Source organism: Haliotis rubra, unplaced genomic scaffold (genome assembly GCF_003918875.1).
Source record: "Haliotis rubra isolate DU_JTF1 unplaced genomic scaffold, ASM391887v1 Scf183, whole genome shotgun sequence".
Lineage (NCBI taxonomy): Eukaryota > Metazoa > Mollusca > Gastropoda > Lepetellida > Haliotidae > Haliotis > Haliotis rubra.
In genome coordinates, this window is record NW_025765814.1 from 185,043 (window position 1) to 196,621 (window position 11,579).

Sequence of the window (11,579 nt, forward strand, 5' to 3'; positions counted from 1 at the left end):
TTTGCAGTTATTGTATACCACGAAAGAAGTTATAGATCAACTGATTCTTTCACATTACACTTGTCATGCCATCTCTATAGTAATATAAAACCTGTGATGATCTGGGTTAGAGTTGATCTTCAGTAACCCATGCTTGTCGTAAGAGGCGACTAACAGATGATGACGACAAAGGCAACTGACGACACATGTCATCATATCCCTACTGCGTAGATTGATGCTCATGCTGTTGATAACTGAATTGTCTGTCCTAGTCCTTAAGCATCGTAACAAGCAGCAGAAGGCAGATGACTAAGGTCAAACAAGCAGCAGAAGGCAGATGACTAAGGTCAAACAAGCAGCAGAAGGCAGATGACTAAGGTCAAACAAGCAGCAGAAGGCAGATGACTAAGGTCAAACAAGCAGCAGAAGGCAGATGACTAAGGTCAAACAAGCAGCAGAAGGCAGATGACTAAGGTCAAACAAGCAGCAGAAGGCAGATGAACAAGGTCAAACAAGCAGCAGAAGGCAGATGACTGAGGTCAAACAAGCAGCAGAAGGCAGATGACTAAGGTCAAACAAGCAGCAGAAGGCAGATGACTAAGGTCAAACAAGCAGCAGAAGGCAGATGACTAAGGTCAAACAAGCAGCGGAAGGAAGATGACTAAAGTCAAACAAGCAGCAGAAGGCAGATGACTAAGGTCAAACAAGCAGCAGAAGGCAGATGACTAAGGTCAAACAAGCAGCAGAAGGCAGATGACTAAGGTCAAACAAGCAGCAGAAGGCAGATGACTAAGGTCAAACAAGCAGCAGAAGGCAGATGACTAAGGTCAAAAAACAAGCAGCGGAAGGAAGATGACTAAAGTCAAACAAGCAGCAGAAGGCAGATGACTAAGGTCAAACAAGCAGCGGAAGGAAGATGACTAAGGTCAAACAAGCAGCAGAAGGCAGATGACTAAGGTCAAACAAGCAGCAGAAGGCAGATGACTAAGGTCAAACAAGCAGCTGAAGGCAGATGACTAAGGTCAAACAAGCAGCAGAAGGCAGATGACTAAGGTCAAACAAGCAAGCGGGAAGGAAGATGACTAAAGTCAAACAAGCAGCAGAAGGCAGATGACTAAGGTCAAACAAGCAGCGGAAGGAAGATGACTAAGGTCAAACAAGCAGCAGAAGGCAGATGACTAAGGTCAAACAAGCAGCAGGAAGGCAGATGACTAAGGTCAAACAAGCAGCAGAAGGCAGATGACTAAGGTCAAACAAGCAGCAGAAGGCAGATGACTAAGGTCAAACAAGCAGCAGAAGGCAGATGCTTTCTTTGTTAACCAAGAGTGGTTGACAGGAGTATTTGTAGACACTAGCTGCCATTACCTTTCTACAGTCATAGACCCGTGAAGGTCCGGGTTAGGATATTGATCTTCAGTAACCCATGCTTGTCAAGAGGCGACTCCGCTGGATCAGGCTCGCTGGTTTGGTTGACACGTCATCGGTTATCAATAGCGCAGATCGATGCTCATGCTGTTTATCACTGGATTGTTCGGTCCAGGCTCGATTATTTACAGACCGCCGCCATATACCTGAATATTGCTGGAGGTGTAGAGTAAAACTAAACTCACTCACTCTTACATTCATTGCTGGAGCAGACCTCCATTTTGTAACACATGATAATGTTATGGTATGATGAAGTCGTTGATGGCTTGAAATGTTCCAGTTTAGGAAGCAAGTAGAGAGCTCAAGACCCTTTGCATGTGTGTTGTAACAAAACATCACATGCTAGCTTGGCATTCCGGTGTAGATTATAATAGATATAATTAGCCACCTTTCTGTCATGAGGCGTTTCCACCTCTGTTGGGACTAGTCCAGCCAGGTAAACGTCGTGTTCCTACCAAGGAATACACCCACGTCGGTGTATACCTTGGTAGGAACACGACGTTTACCTGAACTGGACTATTGTTGGGACATTGCCGAACTTTCGGGGATGATGCTCCTCCCTTTTTGCGACAGTCGTATTGCTGTGCTCAGTGTCTCCCAGAGCAAGGATCGTTGTTAGAATGCCAGTTCTCCTGATGGTTTCACGATTTGTCAACGCCATAGCCATGTTCGTGCGTTTTTCCCCAGCTACACTGCCATGGTATAACAGACATCAGTCCAACACCGCACTCATTAACTCACTCAGGTGGTAATAGAGAGGGACTCGAACATGATTAAATATACTCTTCAAAAATAAGTAGGGGAACTTCATTTTTAATTTACAATTGAAAAAATTGGGAGATACATCAAGTCAATAAATGTTGATACAGTACAACCAGAAATTACTGAAGTTAAAGATTGTAATTTTTAAAACATTTTCACTCATTACTCACGTATTAATGTGAATATTAGCAGAACATAACTCCAGATTCAAAGACAGGTGAACAGTTAGTATTTTGTCAAGACACCATGGGCAGCAATGCAGGCTTCAATGCGGCAGGGGCATACTACTGATCAAAGAAGTTAGAAGGTCGTGGCCCATGCCGTCCCAATATCGGACCACCTCTTCTTTCATTTCAGCAATATTTGTCAGATTTTTCTTATTGACACTTTCCTTCATAAGTCCCCAAACATTTTCTGTTGGATTTAGGTCAGGGCTATAGCTTCAGCGAATCTAATAATGTCATATTTTGGGTCCGAAACCAGGCCTGTGAATGCTTTGAACGATGTTTTGGGTCGTTGTCCTGCTGGAAAATAAAAAAATTTCCATAGAACACGTGAGCAGATGGAAGTAAATGTCCCTCGAGAATATCTGTTGTACCGCTCACTGTTCATATTCCCTTCAAATACACAGAGGGGCGTTCCCCTTAACACAGATATACCACCCCAAACGTTAAATTTCGGACTGTACTTTGGGCGCTGATACAAAGGTTTTTCAGTTTGTTTGGTCCAGAATTTCAGTGTATTAGGAAACAGCCACACAGAGCTTTCATCTGAGAAAAATCACATTGTCCCAGTTAAAATTTCTATGCTGTAAGCATCAGTTCAACCTTCGCCTCCTTTTGTTCAGGTTTCATGATCGGTGATGGAATTCCTCGACTTTTCTGCCAACCCATTGCATGCAGTTACTCTATCAATCATACCCAGCCTTAAGTATTCTAAACTCCCTCGTTTGTTTTAGAAACAAGACTACCAAGCCGCCTCCCTGTCACCAACAGTCAATTTTCTGGGCCTACCTGCGCCTCCTGGTGCTCAGCCATATCCATTTGCAATATTTTTCAAAACACGGTAAACAGTGGACAAAGGGATGCCTGTTCTACTTGAAATCACTTTAGCTGATCTGATATCCTTGTTATAATACTCTAAAATCATCTTCCTCTTCTCTAAATCATCCATACTGAGGATCACTGAAAATGTCGTCTGCTAGCAAGTATACAAAGGGGATAACCCTTCACAAACTAATGAAAAGGATTAACGGAGTTGTCTCTCTTGAATGAAACCAAGCACTTGATAGCTGGTTAAGGTTGTTTAAACTGTAAATCCAATTAAAACATATTCCTAAAATTCTCAATAATTTCTGGTCATACTATATCATAATGAATGTTTTGAGAGTGCATTGCCACTTTCACTTCCTTATGACCATCAGTAAACAAAAAAAACTGGCTAAAAACAAACACTAACAACTGTATGAAGCATGATGATTGTCAAATTTTTGGTTTACAGTAATATCAACCTTCTTGAAAACCGTAAAGATCAAGAATGACACCCCATTCGCTGTGTTTAGAGGTGACAAAGATTAATGGTGGTGCGTTCATTGTCTTTGACAAGTTTGTTAACGCTTATACATCCTATCCAAATTGAGTTCAGGTTCCGCTACTTTTTTAAGAGTATATATGGAAAATTTTCAACTACCGACACCAAGGATAAGGCTATGAAATGCATATTATTGTCGATGACGGATTCACCACATCTCGCGAAAGTAGTCAACTCACATGGGAAGCGCTACATTCTACATTCTGGGACAGTACTTGGTAGGACAAAATTTCAGCAAACTGGTTTCCAAGAATAAGAGACGTTCCAGGTTCATCATCTCTTGTGATGATCGTTGGCTCGTCACGCCGAAGACCCGGGTTCGAATCCCCACATGGGTACAATTTGTGAAGCCCATTTCTGGTGTCCCCCGCCGTGATGTTGCTGGAATATTGCTAAAAGCGGCGTAAAACCAAACTCAGTCAGTCAGTCTTGTGATGATCTACGTCGCTCTGAAGCAGAAACATCTGATTTTGTTGATTGAGTTGTAATCATGATGAGCCGTGTGCTGACCACAGCCAGGCTGACACTAAACAACTAACTACATTAAGCATATGCAGTGTTATTATTTTGTATATAAAACGTCATTACGTTTAAACCCCATGTGTATTTGTAAAAGATAATTCATTCCTCCCGTAAATGTTTCTTTTGACAATACACTCACGCTAACTATGTTTCTAGTCCTTCATCACCATCGATTTGTTGTTTTTATACCCATTCTGTTATTATGTAGTATTATATATACATCAGATAATCGAGGTGGCTTCAACCTGTTTTGTGTGACGTTTTCAACACTATCCTGGAAGAAGAAAAAAACGATAGCCACCGATGCACACAAACATGACATATAGTTCTTGTTGCAAATACGTTTTAGAATTAGTGTATGTCAGTATTTCTAAAAAATATCTGTTTTGCTTTAGGGCATGGTGATATCATAAATCGTATTTTGGACACAATCGGTTATAAATTGAATACCATCTAAAACATCTCCAACTAGACGTCTGTCTAAGACAAACGGTTCCGTCAGAACATTTCCGTTTTTCATCCCCTCTTTAAACTGTTACTGAAAACGTTCTGAGAAGAGAAAGTGAAATGTATTATTGGATAGCCTGAAAAAAGAAACGAGTTACCGTCAAAACGTCGACACTCGCGCATCTAGAGTCGGATTAAGAAGACAAGGGCAGACAACTCGCAGGTGTTGATATGCAGTTCTAATCAATGATGTAATTGGTTACCCTGGGTTTCCTAGACGCTATTTGTCTTGTGTCAAATTAGCCACATTTGGGATAACAGCGTGGCTGAAGAGTAGCGTTGTTCAGGGCATTTGAATTTGTCTTTCGATGTAACGAAAGGCTGCGTCATCGGGGGAGGCGCGATCGTTATATCAGAATCAGTTCAATAGCCAACACATTTGTGACTTTGATTAAGCAGTGTAGGAAAGATAGCCCGTCCCAACGTCCGAGACGGATGAATTTTGTGGAGGACGGGTTAAAAAAATATCTAGTCCGTCCTCATGTCGGGTCAATTTTAGCAAACAAATGACATATATATAATGATTATAACCTTTTTGAATACTTACTGCCGAAGGTGTTTTATTTATATTTGGAGAACAGGCTAGATTTTGGCAGGACTGGTAAAACATTTGACCTGCCAGTCCTGTGGACAGGCTAGATTTTCTACATCTTTCCTACACTGGATTAAGGCGTTCAAATTAGTTAGTTTACTTTGCACGACGTGTCATTTCACAAATGTGGATGCAGTTAAAGCATTCAGAAGGTGTTTTCCTCAGTTCCACTATAGGACAAAGAGAGTCATTACTGTTTTGTCCCACCTCTCTGCGATATTACCGCCAAACCTTATTATTTCAAACCCCGACCCTATGCTTTATTAATTATCTATGAGACAATAAGAAATAAATCGACCTTCAATGTCGGTTGCTTTAATCAAAATACACTGTCGGACAATAGAAAGTGTACACTTTGAATTTGACTTATACATTATATCTTCCGACGCGAACAAGGGCCGGTTGTGTACCCTAGTGGGTACCAATAAGAAGCATTCGTAAAATCTCCAACGAGTTGCAATGAACGATAACTCTTCAAACAATGTCCGCCGTAAAAATTGTAAGGGTTATTTCCCTTACATTATCGTCACCCATCCTCCAGCCTGCCGAAAAGTTTTCTTAAATTTCTAATAAAACCCTCTAGAAAATTCAGTCGATTGATTTGAAAAATAAAAACCAACACGAACTGGCTTGTCTGAAATCGCCATGAGTAAGGCTGAATTTTTAAAAAGTTCCAAAGATATTTACTACCAGCAAATTCAGCTTGGAAATGCACGAAATATTCTTGAAATACTATAATTTATCACAATATTTCTGATTTATGTAAATTTTCTTGCGGGCGATGGATTACTCTCTTCAGAGCAATCGATCATGTTCCTATTTTCTTCAGAGGAACTCGTTGACTGCCATTATATCTTTATCAGATACCCAGCGTTCGGGGATGAGCGCTTTCCCGAACCAGACCCCCAACTGTTCAATATAACAATTCCTGGTAGAGCTTTAAATTCCTGCTCATAAATTGCATACTTTTTGCATCTCTCTCGGTGTTGCGTTATTAAGAAACCGGCGTTTATGGAGAGAGTAGAAATAAATTCTACCAAACCAGTGGATTGATGTGAAGTAACGGAAGAGGCCTTCACTGTGTCACGTCGGATTGTTTCTCCTCATACAACTTGTCATAGTGAAGTATGATAGCCCGTAGCAGTCACACAACCTGGTGTGGTATAGTGAGATGCAGTCACACAGCTTTTCATGGCGATGTGTGATATAGTGAGGTGCCGTCACACAACTTGTCATAGTGAAGTATGATAGCCCGTAGCAGTCACACAACCTGGTGTGATATAGTGAGGTGCCGTCACACAACTTGCCATGGTGGTGTGTGATATAGTGAAGTGAAGTTACTCATGGTGGTGTGTGATATAGTGCGGTGCCGTCACACAACTCGCCATGGTGGTGTGTGATATACTGAGGTGCCGTATCACAACTTGTCATGGTGGTGTATGATATAATGAGATGAAGTCACGTAACTTGTCAAGGTGATGTTTGATATTGTGAGGTGCCGTCTCACAACTTGTCATGGTGGTGTGTGATATAGTGAGGTGCCGTCACACAACTTGTCATGGTGGTGTGTGATATAGTGAAGTGAAGTTACTCATGGTGGTGTGTGATATAGTGAGGTGCCGTCACACAACTTGTCATGGTGGTGTGTGATATAGTGAGGTGCCGTATCACAACTTGTCATGGTGGTGTATGATATAATGAGATGAAGTCACGTAACTTGTCAAGGTGATGTTTGATATAGTGAGGTGCCGTCTTACAACTTGTCATGGTGATGTGTGATATAGTGAGGTGCCGTCACACAACTTGTCATGGTGGTGTGTGATATAGTGAGGTGCCGTCACACAACTTGTCATGGTGGTGTGTGATATAGTGAGGTGCCGTCACACAACTTGTCATGGTGGTGTGTGATATAGTGAGGTGCCGTCACACAACTTGTCATGGTGGTGTGTGATATAGTGAGGTGCCGTCACACAACTTGTCATGGTGTGTGTGTGATATAACTTGTCATGGTGAGGTGATATAGTGCCGTCACACAACTTGTCATGGTGGTGTGTGATATAGTGAGGTGCCGTCACACAACTTGTCATGGTGGTGTGTGATATAGTGAGGTGCCGTCACACAACTTGAGTGAGGTGCCGTCTTACAACTTGTCACTTGTCATGGTGGTGTGTGATATAGTGAGGTGCCGTCACACAACTTGTCATGGTGGTGTGTGATATAGTGAGGTGCCGTCACATAACCTGTCAAGGTGGTGTGTGATATAGTGAGGTGCCGTCACACAACTTGTCATGGTGGTGTGTGATATAGTGAGGTGCCGTCACACAACTTGTCATGGTGTGTGTGTGATATAGTGAGGGTGATGTGTGTGATATAGCGACAACTTGTCACATGGTGGTGTGTGATATAGTGAGGTGCCGTCACACAACTTGTCATGGTGGTGTGTGATATAGTGAGGTGCCGTCTTACAACTTGTCATGGTGGTGTGTGATATAGTGAGGTGCCGTCACACAACTCACACAACTTGTCATGGGTGGTGTGTGATATAGTGAGGTGCCGTCACATAACTTGTCATGGTGGTGTGTGATATAGTGAGGTGCCGTCCACATCACAACTTGTCATGGTGGTGGGTGATATAGTGAGGGTGCCGTCACACAACTTGTCATGGTGGTGTGTGATATAGTGAGGTGCCGTCACACAACTTGTCATGGTGGTGTGTGATATAGTGAGGTGCCGTCACACAACTTGTCATGGTGGTGTGTGATATAGTGAGGTGCCGTCTCACAACTTGTCATGGTGGTGTGTGATATAGTGAGGTGCCGTCACACAACCTGTCATGGTGGTGTGTGATATAGCGAAGTGAAGTTACTCATGGTGGTGTGTGATATAGTGAGGTGCCGTCACACAACTTGTCATGGTGGTGTGTGATATAGTGAGGTGCCGTCACACAACTTGTCATGGTGGTGTGTGATATAGTGAGGTGCCGTCACACAACTTGTCATGGTGGTGTGTGATATAGTGAGGTGCCGTCACACAACTTGTCATGGTGGTGTGTGATATAGTGAGGTGCCGTCACACAACTTGTCATGGTGATGTGTGATATAGTGAGGTGCCGTATCACAACTTGCAATGGTGGTGGGTGATATAGCGAGGTGCCGCCACATAAGTTGCCATGGTGGTGTGTGATATAGTGAGATGAAGTCACATAACTTGTCAAGGTGATGGGTGATATAATGAGATGCAATCACACAACTTGTCATGGTGGTGTGTGATATAGTGAGGTGCCGTCACACAACTTGTCATGGTGGTGTGTGATATAGTGAGGTGCCGTCACACAACTTGTCATGGTGGTGTGTGATATAGTGAGATCAAATCACACATGGTGATGTGTGATATAGTGAGGTGCCGTCTCAGTGTGATATATTGAGGTGCCGTCACACAACTTGTCATGGTGATGTGTGATATAGTGAGGTGCCGTCACACAACTTGTCATGGTGATGTGTGATATAGTGAGGTGCCGTCTCACACAACTTGTCATGGTGGTGTGTGATATAGTGAGGTGCCGTCACACAACTTGTCATGGTGATGTGTGATATAGTGAGGTGCCGTCACACAACTTGTCATGGTGGTGTGTGATATAGTGAGGTGCCGTCACACAACTTGTCATGGTGGTGTGTGATATAGCGAAGTCAAGTTACTCATGGTGGTGTGTGATATAGTGAGGTGCCGTCACACAACTTGTCATGGTGGTGTGTGATATAGTGAGGTGCCGTCACATAACCTGTCATGGTGGTGTGTGATATAGTGAAGTGCCGTCACACAACTTGTCATGGTGGTGTGTGATATAGTGAGGTGCCGTCACACAACTTGTCATGGTGGTGTGTGATATAGTGAGGTGCCGTCACACAACTTGTCATGGTGGTGTGTGATATAGTGAGGTGCCGTCACATAACCTGTCATGGTGGTGTGTGATATAGTGAGGTGCCGTCACACAACTTGTCAGGTGCCGTCACACAACCTGTCAATATAAAGGTTGTATGTGATATAGTGAGGTGCCGTCACACAACCTGTCAAGGTTGTATGTGATATAGTGAGGTGCCGTCACATAACCTGTCAAGGTGGTGTGTGATATAGCGAGTTGCCGTCACATAACCTGTCGAGGTGGTGTGTGATATAGTGAGGTGCCGTCACATAACCTGTCAAGGTGGTGTGTGATATCGTGAGGTGCCGTCACATAACCTGTCAATGTGGTGTGTGATATAGTGAGGTGCCGTCACATAACCTGTCAAGGTGGTGTGTGATATAGCGAGTTGCCGTCACATAAACTGTCAAGGTGGTGTGTGATATAGTGAGGTGCCGTCACATAACCTGTCAAGGTGGTGTGTGATATAGTGAGGTGCCGTCACATAAACTGTCAAGGTGGTGTGTGATATAGCGAGGTGCCGTCACATAAACTGTCAAGGTGGTGTGTAATATAGCGAGGTGCCGTCACATAACCTGTCAAGGTGGTGTGTGATATAGCGAGGTGCCGTCACATAACCTGTCAAGGTGGTGTGTGATATAGTGAGGTGCCGTCACATAACCTGTCAAGGTGGTGTGTGATATAGCGAGGTGCCGTCACATAAACTGTCAAGGTGGTGTGTGATATAGCGAGGTGCCGTCACATAAACTGTCAAGGTGGTGTGTGATATAGTGAGGTGCCGTCACATAACCTGTCAAGGTGGTGTGTGATATAGTGAGGTGCCGTCACATACGTTGTCATGTTAAGTGACATGTGTTTGTTCACCTATAATATCACGGTGATGTGTGATACGTCTCTGTCACATATTTACATATAATAGATGAACCCTCTGGTTGGTTGTTGTTTTACGCCGCAGCCATCAATGTCCCAGCTACATGGCGGCGGTCTGTAAACAATCGAATCCAATCCAGTGATCAACAGCATGAGCATCACAATTGGGATACGACGACACGTGTCAACCAAGTCAGCGAGTCTGATCGCCCGATTCCTTTGGTCGCCTTTTACGACAAAATCGGGTTGCTGAAGCCCAATTCGAACTCGGATCTTCACGGGTCGATGAACCCCTGGACAGACACGGTCATGTTGTAGACGTCAAACTGATTGTAACAGAACTGTCAAAACCACAATCATGCGTTTCCAACAAAGGTAAATAGGATATCTATTGGCATATGTGTGTTTAACTTCGTCTCTGAAAGTCAGAACCAGATCGAAAACATACACGTCAAGTGCTATTTCAATGGATAGTTTGCCTCCGACTGGGTGCTGTGTTTCTATGGGCGTCGTTGTAAACGTACACTCTCCCCAGTCCTATTTTCAACCTTCACATTCGTTACCCAATAGACGTAAAACAGCATCAACTTGAAATTCAAATCTCCATTTATTCAAAGCAATTAATTTGGCATGAAAACAAGTATATCAGGTTTTCATTTTTCAAGTTAACTTTCCCTTTAAAGAAACATATGGATTGTATAGTTCATTGCTGGGGTATTTAATGAGTCACACATTTGTGGTATTTATTCTGGCTAGACAGAAGATCATGGCGTGATTGGGATATCGGGTAATCCATGGCACACTGTCACACCTCAGTGGAAGCGCACTCCCCACACACTACGTCTCGTCCTGCGACTGTATGGCACTAATCGCCCCTCATAAACGGATGACTTTCGTCTATAAATTGCAGCATTTGTCATCTTGCCATATTAGTAAAGCATAAAGAGTTTAATATGCCTACGAGGTCGTATGACGCAATGACATGCAGAGTGGATAAACCGTTTTAGTTTTTGTTTCGCATCTGTGTATCACCCTTTATTTAATTTCTGTTATTAGCTTGGTCTTATTTCAATCGACATTTTGCAAGAGTGGTTGAGATCATGTACCGTTGTTAGTATGGTTTTTAAAGCTACACTCAGCACTGGAGACTGACTGACTGACTGAGTTTGGTTTTACGCCGCTTTTAGCAATATTCCAGCAACATCACGACGGGGGACACCAGAAATGGGCTTCACACATTGTATCCATGTGGGGATTCGAACCCGGGTCTTCGGTGTGACGAGCCAACGCTTTAACCACTAGGCTACCCCACCGCCCCCAGCACTGGAGAGGCCATGTGGGTAAAGCATTCGCTTGTGACGACGAAGGTCTGAGTTTTGATCTTCACGTCGATTAAGATGACTGCTAAAAGCG